The following is a 14,674-nucleotide window of genomic DNA, read 5'->3' as shown; positions in this document are numbered from 1 at the left end:
TTGTAGACAAGTTTAATTGCATTTCAGCTTTGTATTTACCATTACAACCTGGCTAGCACAGATGTTTGTAGAATGTCCATACTATCATATTATAATAACGCTTTCCATGTATCATCACTTTTCTGTGGCTCGTCCTACTGATTTTAGAACAATCTAAAATTTGTAATCCAAAAACAGGTTACAGTTCTTATTTTTTTTAAGTTTATTTATTTTTGAGAGTAGGGGGTGGGAGAACACATGGGGAGGAGGGGCAGAGAAAAAGAGAGACAGAATCCCAAGCAGGCTCCCTGCTATCGGCAAAGCCCGATGCAGGACTCAAACTCATGAACTGTAGGATCATGACCTGAGCTTAGATCATTTAAGCTCAGTTAATCACTTAAGTTGGTTAAGTCAGACACCTAACCAACTGAGCCACCCAGGTGCCCCTCAGGTTACTTTTTTTTAAAAATTACTTTTATTTCTCATAGATATCTGAAATTTCCTACTTTCTCTGTAATACAGTGAATATATTTTCTCTTTTCTCACCGTGATGTAGAGGTTCTTGGCTTAGGATCTATACTGGTAACACCTGGGGAGCTTTTAAAATCCTAATGCGTGGGTCCTACCCCAAAGATTTTGATTTGATTACTCTGGGGTGAGGCCTGCCCTGCGTATCCATCATTTTAAGAGGTCCCTAGGTGATTATATTTAGCTAAGTTTCAGAACCACCTTAGTATATTCTCTTTAACCAAATTCACGAATTACAGCTGCAACATGTTAATTATTAAAGTGATTTATTTAAAAATTTAATTCTGAAACTAACATAATAAAATGATACACTGTGAGTAGATCCTGAGTAACAAGTCCTTAACTACCAAATAAGGTTTGTTCTTGCTCCAGGAGAAGTTTTTTTAGTTAGCCTCTTTCTCCACCATTTAATGAATGAATGTGGGAATGATTCTACTAGATTGAGCTTGTAAAGTGGGCTATAATTTTCTCTGAACCTTTAATTTTTAGCTCTGTACTTGACTACTTTATATAGGCTGTCAATATCATGGAGCTCACATGCTATTGCATGTTAATTTATTATCCTTTATCATGTTCTGGACCCTATGGTAAGCACTTATGAACATCATGTCTTCCAATTCTCAGAATCTTAGTGAGATGCACTGGAAATTATTTTCCTTCTTTACTGATGAGAAAAATGGTTTCAGATATGAAGTATCTTACCTGGGGCTCAAAGCCAGTAAGTGGCAAATCTGGAATTTGAACTCCAGTCAATCCCTGCAAAACCCATGGTTGTAATAACTGTTGTAAATACTCCCTGTGAGGTTCACTGACTGGTTGATGCCGAGTTTCTCAGAGGTCAGAGGAAGAAGCAGAGATGGGCAGGATATGAGATGTTTTCCTGCCCCTTGTCACCTTTCTTAATCCTCCTGCATTTTTTTCATTTCTTTACAAGTCTGTCTGGAGAGGTTCCATTTTGTGAAGTGCTTTGGCAGAGCCTAGTTTGTTCTCAGGGAAAGCCTCTCTGCCGACAATATGAGGCGGAAATTGCACAGCAGCATCCTTAGAGAAGGCTGGAGACCATGCTGATAAGCACACAAGAGCACACCTACCAAAGGATCAGTAGGATTCTGGCTGGAGTATCCTCCTTTTCTCCACTGTTCTGTTGATTCCACTGGGGAGGAGAGTGGCTAGGACTCTTTGGTGGCAGGCAACTGAAATCAACTCTGGGGACCTGGATCAAACAGGGATTTCTCTCTCTCTCTCTCTCTCTCTCTCTCTCTCTCTCTCTCTCTCTTTTGAAGAGTATAACTGGAAGAGAAGGCTGAAGAACCAGGAGAAAGGCAGAGATCAGACAGTTACCAAAGGTCTTCGCAGAAGATATCACTCCATAACTTCACTAGCACTCAATGGTTGTTTGTTTGTTTGTTTGCTTGTTTATTTAATTGGTTTTGCATGTTTGTTTATTATCCTTACATTACTGAAATGCAAAATCTCAGGACAGAAAGTTGAACTAGCCAGATTTAGGTAACGTATCCACCCTTTACTTGTTTGGGGGCAATGAGAGGGTGAGTGATAGGATCTGGTGGAAGAAGCTTTCTGGCTTTTTGTAAGAGGAGGCTGACGTGGTTTGACTTATCCTCCTACCAACATTATTTGCACACAATGTGGATTAAGCAGTTACCCGAAAAGAAATAGGGATGTAGGCAAAACTGACAAATGCACTGCTGGGTCTCCGCGGAGGGCACCACACAACAACAGCACAGAGCCAGACTTGAGGTTGCTGAAGGAGTGGCTGATGTTCTGACAGTCTCCTGACAGGCACCCACTGACTCAGGCTCTACTCACTCTCCCGAACAAAGATAACACCCTTTGCAAGTAGGAATGAGATAGTAAGATGGTGACCCTTCTTCAGCATTTATCCTGGGTAGGTGATTTATTTCTCCTGCACAGCATTGGAGAGATAATAGTATTTGTGTGTTTGTTTTTAAAACTGCATAAATAACCATTAAAAAAAAAAACAGAATAGAAGCTTTCACATCTAGATATAAGTTCTCTTGAGAGGAACACAATCTGCCAATTGTGGACAAAACTCTGCTGGACCAGCAAAACTGCCACCTCTAGACAGGCGTGAGCTCTCCAGCTCGTCTTAGATACCACCACCTATCCGTGGCCTCCTTCCCTCATTTTCAGTACCTGCATGGTCCCCAGAGTCCATGGGGTTCTGGAACTTTTCTATGGGGGCTCTCTAGGAACCTCTCTGCCGATTCATCAAACTTTTGTGCCAAGAATTACTATTTTAGTTGCGACCCCTTTACATCTGATTGGATCCTTCATCCCTCTTTCATTGTGGTTTTGTCCACTCCTATATTTCCAGAAGTTTGGGACCAGTACTACCAGATCCACATCTGAGATCACAAAACTGTGTCATGATGACCTCTTCTGGAGCTGAGCTCTGACCTTGCATATGGTTCTTCAGGCCAAGAACGTCTTCAAAGTTCTCCGAGCCGTGTATTCACCTTCTTTGCACCCCCTCTTCCTTAGTCATTCAGTTTCTGTCATTCTGCCAAACTACTAGTTCAGTTCATGAAGGCATTTGCCACTTGCTCTGACCACATGTATCTGTAGACCCCTTAGACTTTGGCATTGACCTTTTTCCCATAAGCAAAGTCAGAATTTGTTCTCCAGCTGGTCCTGGGAGGAGAAGTGATTCCACTCAATGCCATGAAGGCACTTAGAATGATGATCTTCCCCTACTGTCCCAACTTCACCCAGCAGGTGAAGCATCTATGGTTAATTATGTACGGCCTTTGCAGCGGTCCATTATGGGGAAGATGTTTACTCTTTAGTTGACTGTGCTGACATTCTACAGTGACCTTCATGCATCTTTCGTAGTTGGCCTTTAAGCAGTCTTTTTAGAAATATCTGAGGATTAGAACAAATTTCATCATGTCACACCCACAGTATATACTTTTTTCTGATAAATGGAGTAAAAATACTGAAAAACTAAAGAGCTACAAAGAAAAGTGAGTGATGCAGCTTGGAAACGTCTCCCTTAATCACTCTCTCACTGCTGTCCCTGCTTTGCAGGATCAGAAGAGCTTTCCCAACAGCTGTTCTGATGTAGACCACGACGTGGAAGGGAAGCTGAATATTTCAGGCCAGGAAGCCAGTCCAGCCTCCTACCCATTTCTGTGGCCCCAGCTCCTTCCCAGTGGTCCTTTAGTACATCCAGAAATTGTTTTACATGGGTCTGTGGGAACATGGAGACACATGGGAAATTCTGGGAAGGGAGTTTGTGCAAGAGCCTTATCAGTGGAGCCCACTGAGTCCCAGGGGAAATAGAGTGACCATCCTGAGCTATTCTAGGAGCTACCTTGCCCTCTTCACAGTTCTTTTGAAAGTTCTGCTAGAATATTAACCACTGATTCATCACTGAGTCCCCCAAAAAGCAGTTGGATGGTATGTAGGGGCCATGCTTTATAAAAAATGAGTAATTTCAACATTAGATTCATCCTCTGGGGGCAACATGTTCCCATTGATATCGGAACACATGCTCATGGAGTAGAATGGAGAGAGATGCAGGCTGAGACCATGCCTAGCACTTAATCTCTTATATAGCTTTAGAAAGTATTGAATATATGTGAATTACATATTGTATACATGTGCCTATATAACTATGTTAAGAAATATTGCTAAGATAGAAATGTTTTTTTTAAGTTTATTTATTTTGAGAGAGAGAAAGAGTGTGTGCATGCACGAGCAGGGGAGGGGCAGAGAGAAAGGGAGAGAGGGAATCCCAAGCAGGCTCCGTCCTGCTTGATCCCACAAATCGTGAGACCTAAGCCAAAGTCAGGAGACTGAAAGCTCAGGCAACTGAGCCATCCAGACTCCCCAGATGGAAATGGAAATGTCTTAATTGAATTTTTAAAAATGTCTTTTCCTCTAAATATGTTCGATGGTTATTTTAACACATAAATACTAGTTGTCGTTTTGTTTTTCAGTTCTCTAGAGAGTACTGTACCGAATGTTCATTAGCTTTTGTAAATAAAAAAATGTGGCAAAATAATTCCATTGGCACTGTGCTCCACATCAGGCTAGTTAGATGAAGAAGTAAGGGAAAACTAAAAACGAACGGGCACATACCTATGAGAGCAGAGGGTGGGGGTGGGGCTGATATGATTGGGGCCATCTGCCTGCTTTCTGCCACATAGGTTGATTCATTCTGATCGTCTTTGACTGCAGGTCTCTAGTTAACTTTCTTCAGCCATACCTACATTTCAGTGTTCAAATTGAATAAACTATTGTTAGTTCCGCACTCCCTCCCCAGCTCCCCCACATATGTTTTAGCTTAAAAAATTGTCAATCGAGATTACGAGGCCAAAACAGGATTTCTTATGTTTGACTACCACTTTATCCACTCTTCTTTGTGCTGTGCTTTATTTTCATCTTTTTGAAACAAGCTTTATTCTAATTTTTTCCCACTATTTTTAGTGGCTTATAGATCTGTATTCAAGCTATTTGGATAATACCTTATTATAAAACTGGTTTAAATGCAAACAAAAAATAGCAACAGCAGCCCCAATTCTTTCCTTAGAATTTTTGTTCCAGAATATTGCGGCCCAGAAGAGGCTATGACACCTAGAGAATGTTTTATCCTGCTGTATTCAAAAGGATAGGAAGAAAGGATATAAGGAGGAACAAAGCAGAATTTCAAGAAGGGCAACAGAGAAAAGGTCTGGGAGGGCAGAATGTCCTGGAATCCTTTCAGAAACCTGTTCCAGCTTCTTCATGATGACAGGTATGGTCCCTGCACATATGTGAGTACAGAGGGCTCAAGAAAAATGGCAGCATAGAGAAGACCTATAATTACACCACAGACACAGACTTATAAAGGGACTCCTTTTAACTCTTCCTTGGGGTTTGATTAATTACTTGCTTATTGCTGACGACAGGATAGAGTGACCAGAACTGGGATTTTAATGGAGAAAATGAGACAGCAGTTAGACAGTTCTTAGTAGAAAGAAAGTGATGCACTAAAAATGTAAATGCTTTGGATTGAGTCTATCTCCTCTTCATGCCCAGAAGTAGGGGAGCTGGAGTTTTCCTTGGCTGCTGTGGATAGCAATGCGAGATTTAGCACTCAGATGAGAAGGCTAATCTCATTTGTTACATTCCACTTTAGAGCTATTTGGGCAGCTAGATCACCAGACAATAATCATGAACAGTTTACCGGCATGTGTCTCTAATAACCCAGGCATTTGTGCTCCGGGGTTTAGTGTGGATTAGAATATATATTAGCCGAACATTAATGCATGTAATCAATCCTTTTTTTTAATTCATGAGATTTTTTTTTTCACTTCTAACATTTGGCCTTTCAATTTTCGTTCACAGACACTCTAGTAAGAAATAACAGAGGACTAATTTTATTTTATCATCAATGCCATCACCATCATCATATAATCTCATGTAGTTTATAATAAGCATCGATGTCAGTACACTGTTCTGGGCACTGTGTGAGCAAGATTCTGTTGAAAAGCAGTTTGTTTTTCTTTCCCCTAAATCCTGAACAGAGGCCTCACTTGTATTTCTGGTCAGGCATCAAATAAATGTGAAATATCGTCATAAAGCAAGAAATCCTTCACTACTACAGAAGAAAAAACCCACAAACATCATCTGCAGACAGAGAGTGCACACACATATGCATTCACACGTACACAGATAGACATACACAGGGAAGAAAACATTTATCATACTAAGAATAATGGAACCAAAAGTTCTATAAGAAATATGGTTTACTTTTATTACCTTGTTCAATTGAGTGCAACAAACTTTGAATGAGACCTTATTCAGAGACATAATATGTGCTAGGTGTTAGGGGTAGAAAGAGGAGCAAAACACGATCTCTGGCTTTGCGGACCCTGAAGTCCAATACGTACTTAGAAAACTGGAAACATGTTTCACTGCTCAGGAATTGTGCACACATCATAGGCTATTGTTGTAATTCATTGTTTGTTTTTTTTTTTCAAACTAGTGACCTGGTGAAAATAAACAGACCACTTTGGTGATGAGGGTGAAAGAGCTTTTCATTTTATCCTACACACTTAGAACAACGTGCAAAGAATATATAGTGGGTACGATCTTAGCTATTTCCTACCAAAGAATTGGCGACCTGCATTACTCAGTGATGCAATAGCCCTCATCACTCTGTGTGTGTGTGTGTGTGTGTGTGTGTGTGTGTGTGTGTGTGTTTGTATAAAAATGTGTGGATGCAAGCTTCTGTCCTTGTATGTCCAATTGTATCAGTTTCCCACCGAAGCTGTAATAATTTACCACAAATTCAATGGATTCAAACAATGTAAATTTGTGATTTTATGGATCTAGACACCAGAAAGACTAAAATCAAGGTGTCAGTAGGACTGTTTCTTATAGAGGCTCTAGGAGAAAGGATGCTTTCTTGACTTTTCTATCTTCTAGGGGCATCTTGCATTCCATGGCTCATGACTACTTCCTCATGTTCAAAGACAATTGTAGCATCTTCAGATTTCTCACTCTCTGATTCTTCTTGCATCACCACGTTGCCTTCTCTGACTCTGATCCCTCTTTCCATCTCTTATGCGGTCCCTTGTGATTAATTATACCAGGCCCACATGCATAATCCAAAATAATCTCTCCTGCAACAATTGGCAACCTGTCTTCATGATTATTTCAGTCTTTATTAGCAGAATGAAACGTCCCCGTGTAGAGATTGATTGGAACACCTCCATGTTGCATAGCACTAGGTCTGACAGTATTGACTCTCTCTCCTACTTGCTTCCTAACTTGTACCACTTGAAGCATTCAAAAGGAGAGTCAGCAGTTACCGAGCACTCAATATTTTCCACACACTGTTCAGCACACCTTCCACAACATGAACCCCTGTAATCCCTAGAAGCTCCTGTGAAGAAAGTACTGTGGTTGTCTTCCTTTCATAGATAAGCAAATCCAGATCATTTGGCCCCATGGCTTATGCTCTGGACTGCTGTAATCTACAGGCTCACTATGTCAAAAATGTTACCATTTAATCAGCTGATGCCCAATTTAGAGTCACTTTGTTTTCAAAAGTAAATAACAGAAGAGCATATCCATGGGCTAAGCTTATATTTGGAACAACCGCCCACAACTTAAACACTTGTCAAAAATTAGAGAACTTGCTATTGGTTGCCAACATTGCACTATTAAGTAGAATTTTCCTTTCTTTCTTCAGTTCTTCTTTAAAGTCTACTTATATATCGCAGAAGTAGTGTGAAAATGTTTAACTTTTAGAACTACTGATAAAGAGCAAGAAAAGAAGCAAATATATTAAACTTCAAATGAACTTATCTTTTTTCTAGCCATGAATATAATGTTTGCTGTTACTATTGCAAACCATTGCATGATGTCTATATTCTATTTTGGGCACTTCCTTTGGTAGTGTCCATCCCTTTTGCCCATACCTCATAAGAAATGACCTCAACTACAGACTTTCTTGGTAATTTCTTTATGTAGCAAATTCATTGACAGAAACACTGTTAAGGTATTACATCAACAAAGTGTAAAACCGAAAGGAATTTAAGTATGAGATTGGGAGGCTATCAAACCTTTGGAATGGGGACAAAAAGAAAACTTGGCAAAATTGTACATTGCTTTAGACATTCAGTATTTGTGGGTTTTGAGGGCTTTACTGATGGTATAAAAGCCTTCTTAATATTAAATATATTGAATTTATTTGAGCATAAACAAATTCAGTAAGTATTATAGATATGTACATATATATGTGTGTATATATATATATATATATATATATATATATAATAAGAATAAATACAAGGGCCTGTATGAGCAGAGAAGTCACCTGCTAATTCAAAGTATAGGTAGAAAAGAAGAGGGAAACATTTTCAGTTATTCTTTATAAATATAGGAAATGAGTGACAGGAACTAAAGGTCCATGCCAAGTAGAATGGTATGAGCCAAAGAATTGTCTTGGCATGAAATTGTCTTTGTAGTTCTCATTCATAAGTAGATTTGGTGACATCAAAGATGGCAAGTATGAAAAATAAAACTAAGGCCTTCCTTTTTTTCTGCTGGTGAAATCTCAAGGTAAATTACCAAAAAAGGTACTTTCAATTTTTACTTTAAATTTTTAAAAAACCGTCAGTTTTACCATAACAAAAATAAAATTTCAAAATAAAACCTTGAAATATTAATCTATTACACATATATTTGGAGTTAGAAGTGTCAGCTGTAAGATAATTATGCATAATTATACAAACAGTTGTGAGTCAAAAGTACAGAAGACTAATAAGAATCATTAACATATATACTCATTAAGTGGATGAATCCACTATCATAGTAGGAGACTTCAAAACCTCTATATCATAAATGGACAGATCTAGTGGGCAGAAAATCAGTTAAGGACATAGCTGAGCTCAACAACAACATGTAGCAATCAATTGGATATAATGGATATCTATGGACTACTTCATCCAACAACAGAATATTCATTCTTCTCAAGTTCCCATGGAATATTCACCAAGATAGAGCACATTTTGATCTATAAAGCACACCTTAACAAATCCAAACAAATAACAATCGTATGGTGTTAGCTCTCAGACCACAGCGGGATTAAACTTCAAATCAATAACAGAAGGATAACTGGAAAATCCCCAGATACTTGAAGATTAAAGAACACATTATCAAATAACACATGGGTCAGAGAACAGATCTCAAGAGAAATTTAAAAATATTTTGAACTAAATGAAAACAAAAACACAATGTAGCAAAATCTGTGGGACGCAAGAGACGGGAGGGTGCTGGGCTAAGAAGTTAAAAGCCAATCAGAGTGGTAAGAGTCGCACCACAGCTAAGGCCGTGGAGACGGGAAGGCCCTCCGAGGACCCACCTCAGGCCAATCCATGTCGACGCTCGCCCTTGCTCTCCTCTCCCTGTCCGCATGAAGAAAACAGCTGATCCAGAAAGCAAAGGTGGCCCAGGAGGCTGAGCACTACGATGACATGACCACCTGCATGAAGGCCGTGATGGAGCAGGGAGCCGAGCTGTCCAGAGAGCAGTGCAACATGCTCTTCAAGAACGTGGTCCGGGGCGGCAGGGCCATCCTGAAGGTCATCTGGAGCATGAAGCAGAAAACCACCACCTCTGACAAAGAGTTGTAACTGAGTAAGGTCTATTGGGAGAAAGTGGAATCTGAACTGAGGTCCACCTACACCATGGTGCTGGGTAAGTATTTAATAGCTAATGCAACTAACCCAGAGAGTAAGGTCTTCTATTTGAAAATGAAGGGAGACTACTTGCGGTTCCTTGCCAAAGTTGCATGTTGTGACGGTGGAAAACAAACTATAGATAATCCCCAAGGAGCTTATCAAGAGGCTTTTGATATGAGCGAGAAAGAGATGCAACCCACACACCCAATCCACCTGGGCTGGCTCATAACTTTTCTGTACTGTACTATGAGATTCTTAATAACCCAGAGCTTGCCTGCACACTGGCTAAAACAGCTTTTGATGAGGCCATTGTACAACTTGATATACTGAGTGAAGACTTATACAAAGATAGCACCCTGGTCATGCAGTTGCTTAGAGACCACCTAACATTATGAACATCAGACAGCGCAGGGGGAGAATGTGACATGGCCGAAGGGACAGAAAGCTAAACGCATACAGGTGTCATGGTTCTTCCCTTCAAGAAACCTTTCACGCATCTCCATTCCTTATTCCATTTGGACTTACTGTAGCAAAGAAACCCATTCATGTGTATGGAATCAACTGTTTATAGTCCTTTCACACTGCCGCTTTGGGAAAACTCCGCTCCTTGATTTGTGTTTGTCTTGGCATTCCTGGTATGCAGTTACTGCTGTAGAAATGTATTAGTAGCTTCATTTCATACAAACATAAGTAACTTCCAAACACTTATGTAAAGGACTAAAAATGTACCTGGTATTTAAGTAATCTGAACCAGTTCTGCAAGTGACCATGATTTGTATTACTGTGAAGATATGAAAATGTAGTTCATTACAATTTAAAAAGTGTTCCACATGACTTCTTAATTTCTACATTCCCTTCCTTACTCTTCTTTGGGGGGGTTTCCTTTCAGTAAGAAACTTTTCCATGCCCTTACTGTATTCCTTTTTGGTAGGAATCAAGAAGTATTAGATTGAAAGGAAAAGCATTTGGCATTCCTGGAGTGAGGGTCACAAATCGAAATGCCTCCCTTATTGTATATGATGGAGGTCTTGTGTATCTGTGATAATAGGAAGTTTTCTTTTTTTTCTTTTTTTTAATTTTTTTAACGTTTATTTATTTTTGAGACAGAGAGAGACAAAGCATGAACAGGGGAGGGTCAGAGAGAGAGGGAGACACAGAATCTGAAACAGGCTCCAGGCTCTGAGCAGTCAGCACAGAGCCTGACGCGGGGCTCGAACTCACGGACAGTGAGATCGTGACCTGAGCCGAAGTCGGACGCTTAACTGACTGAGCCACCCAGGCGCCCCGGAAGTTTTCTTATTAATTCTTTATTTGCTGCTGTTTTAAGTTGACAACTTTCCTTTCTGATAAAAATTCACTTACACCTCCAAAACTCCAAAAAAAATAAAAAGTTGTGGGATGCAGTGAAAGCAATGCTTAGAGGGAAATTTAGAGCATTGAATGCCTATGTTAGAAAAAAGTTGAAACCAATAATCTAGGTTTACACTTTATTAAACTAGTAGAAGTTGAACAAATTAAATTCAAAGTGAGTAGAAGAAAAGAAATAATAAGAATTAGAGCAGAAATTAATAAAATTGAAAACAGGATATCAGTATTGATATAAATCAATAAAACCAAAAGGTGGTTCTTGGCAAAGACCACTAAAATCAATAAGCCTCTAGCCAGACTAATTAAGAAAATAAGAGAGGACACAAATTACTAATATCAGAACTGAAAGGATGATCACCATGGATCCTTTCAACATGAAAATTGTAATAAATACTATGAACAACTAACTCTATGCCACAAATTTGATAACCTAGATGACTTGAATCAATTCCTTGAAAGACACAATTTGCCACAACTCATCCAAGAAGAAATAAACAATCTGAGCAAAATCTGTTAAAGAAATTGGATCAATAATTAAAACCTTCCAAAATAGAGAGCATGAGGCCCATATGGGTTCACTGGTAAATTTTACAAAACATTAAAGAATAAAACTGTATAAATTCCTCATGATCTCTTTCAGAGGATGGAGGGAATAGTTTTTAACTTATTCTATGGAGCCAACATTACCCTAATGCCAAAACCAAAAGTCATTGACCAAAAGTCATTATCAGAAAAGAAAACTATACATCAATATTTCTCATGACCACAATGCAAAATTTCTCAAAAAATATTAGCAAATAAAATCTGACTATGTCTATAAGAGTTATATACCATGTGGGATTTATCCCAGATATGCAAGGCTGGTTCAACATTCAAAAATCAATTAATGTGATTCATTATATCAACAGGCAAAAGAAGAAAAGTCACATGATCATATCAATAAATGCAGGAAAAAAAACATTTTACAAAATCTAACAGCCATTTGTGATAAGAATTCTCAGTCTACTAGGGATAGAGGGGAACTACCTCAACTTGACAAGGAATATTTACAAAACACCTGCAGCTAACATCATAATAGTGAAAAACCCAGCTCTCCCCATTAAGATCAAGTACAAGATAAAGATGTCATCTCCATCACTCCTTTTTTTTTTAAGTTTATTTCTTATTTTTATTTGAGAGAGAGAGCACAAGTGGGAGAGGGGCAGAGAGAGAGAGAGAGGGAGAGAGAGAATCCCAAGCAGGCTCTGCAGTGTTAGTGCAGAGCCCAATGCAGGGCTCAAACTCATGAACAATGAGATCATGACCTGAGCCTAAGTCAGATGCTTAACCAACTGAGCCACCCAGGCACTCCTCCATCACTCCTTTTTAACATTATACTGCAGGTTCTAACTAATGCAGTAAGAAAAAAAAGAAAAGAAAGAAAGATATGCACATTGGGAAAAAGAAATAAAGCTGTTCTTGATTGCAGATGATGTGATTGTTTATGTAAAAAATCCAAAAGAATTGACAGAAAAGCTCTCAAAACTAGTAACCAACTATAGCAAGGTTGGAGGGTACAAGGTTAATATACAAAAGTCCTTTGCTTTTCTATACACCAGCGATGAACAGGTGTAATTTGAACTTAAAAACACAATATCATTTATATTAGGATCCCTCCAAATGAAATATTTAGATATAAATTAACAAAATATGTACATGATATATATGAGGAAAAGTAAAAAAAACTGTTATAAGTGAAATCAAAGAATAAATACATCCAGAAATATTCTATGTTCTTGGTTAGGAAGACTCAATATTATCAAGATGTCGGGTTTTCCAAATTTGATCGATAAATTCAATGCAATCCCAATCAAAATCCCCAGAAGGTAATTTTTTGGATCCAACAAAGTCATTTCAAAGTTTATAGGAGAGACAAAAGATCCAGAAAAGCTAACCCCTACTGAAGGAGAAGAACAAACTTGGAAGGTTGATACTGACTGGCTTTAACTATAAAGTTACAGTAATCAAGACAAGGTGATGTTGGCTGAAGAATAGACAAATAGACTAATAGGAGACCCAGAAATTGACACATATAACTATAGCCAACTGATCCTTGATATAGGAGCAAAGGCAATGCAATAGAGCAAAACTAGTATTTTTAATAAATGGCACTGGAACAATTAGACATCCATACTCAGAAAAGGAATCTAGATACAGATTTTACACCCTTCACAAAAATTAACTCGGAATGGATCATGAACATAAGCGTACAATGCAAAACTAAAAGTTTTGGGAGATGACATAGAAAAATACCTAGATGACCTTGGGTGTAGTGATGACTTTTCAGATACAATACCAGAGACACTATACATAAAAGAAATTGATAAACCAGGCTTTGTTAAAATTAAAACTTCTGCTCTGTAAAAGACAATGTTGGGGCACCTGGGTGGCTTAGTTCGTTAAGTGTCTGGCTCTTGATTTTGGCTCAGGTCATGATCTCATGGTTTGTGAAATCAAGCCCTGAGTCTGGCTCTGTGCTGACAGCGTAGAGCCTGCTTGGGATTCTTTCTGCCCCTCCCCTCCTCATATGAGTGCATGTGCACTCTTTCTCTGTCTCTCTCAAAATAAATAAACTTAAAAAAAAAAAAACCACGATGTCAACAGAATAAGTCAGAGACTGGAAAAAATATATTTGTTAAAAAGATAGTTACCAAAAATATACAAAGAACTCTTAAACTCAACAACAAGGGAACAAACAACCCTATTAAAAGCCAGGCCAAAGACTTTGATAGACACCTCGCCAAAGAAGGCATACAGCAAATATGCATATGGAAAGGTGCTCCATACAATTTGTGGGAAATGCAAATTAAAACAACAAAATGGCACTACATACCTATTAGAATGGCCAAAATCTGGAACACTGGCAACACCAAATGTTGGCGAGGATGTGAGGCAGCAGGAACTCTCATTCATAGCTGGTGAAAAATGCAAAATAGTACAGCCAGTTTGGGAGACAGTGTGTCAGATTTTACAAAACTAAACATACTCCTACCATAAATTCCCACAATTGCACTCCTTGGTGTTTACCTAAAGGAGCTGAAAACTTATATCCACACAATTACCTGCACGTGGATGTTTATAGCAGCTTTAATTCATAATTGCCAATACTTGGAAGCAACCAAGATGTCCTTTATTTAGTAAATGAATAAATACATAATCTCTGGCACATTCAGACAATGGATATCATTCAGTGATAAAAAGAAATGAGCTATCAAGCCATGAAAATATTTGAAGGGAGCTTAAATGCATATTACCAAGTGAAAGAAGCCAATTTGAAAGACCGCATAGTGGGGGTGCCTGGGTGCTCAGTCGGTTAAGCGTCCCACTCTTGGTTTTGGCTCAGGTCATGATCTCACAGTTTCTTGAGTTCAAGCCCTGTGTTGGGCTCTGTGCTGACAGTGCAGAGCCTTCTTGGGATTCTCTCTCTTCCCCTCTCTCTCTGTCCCTCCACTGCTTACTTGCTCTCTCTCTCTCTCTGTCTCTCAAAATAAACAAACTTAAAAAACTTTTTGAAAGACCGCATATTGTACGATTCCAAATAC

At 38.8% G+C, this 14,674-nt stretch overlaps 1 long non-coding RNA gene and 1 pseudogene across 2 annotated transcripts in view; both read left to right on the top strand.

The window, feature by feature from the left end:
• The window catches only part of LOC132667388 (uncharacterized), a 131,096-nt gene that overhangs the window by 48,944 nt on the left and 67,478 nt on the right, over positions 1 to 14,674 (top strand). The gene's annotated exons all lie outside the window — the stretch shown is intronic.
• On the top strand, positions 9,431 to 10,307 carry LOC132667387 (14-3-3 protein theta pseudogene; annotated as a pseudogene).

The sequence above is a fragment of the Panthera onca genome, chromosome B2 (assembly GCF_046562875.1).
Source record: "Panthera onca isolate mPanOnc1 chromosome B2, mPanOnc1 haplotype 2, whole genome shotgun sequence".
In the NCBI taxonomy this organism is placed as follows: domain Eukaryota; kingdom Metazoa; phylum Chordata; class Mammalia; order Carnivora; family Felidae; genus Panthera; species Panthera onca.
Note: the sequence above shows the minus strand (reverse complement) of the source record. Positions and strands in the feature narration are given on the sequence as shown.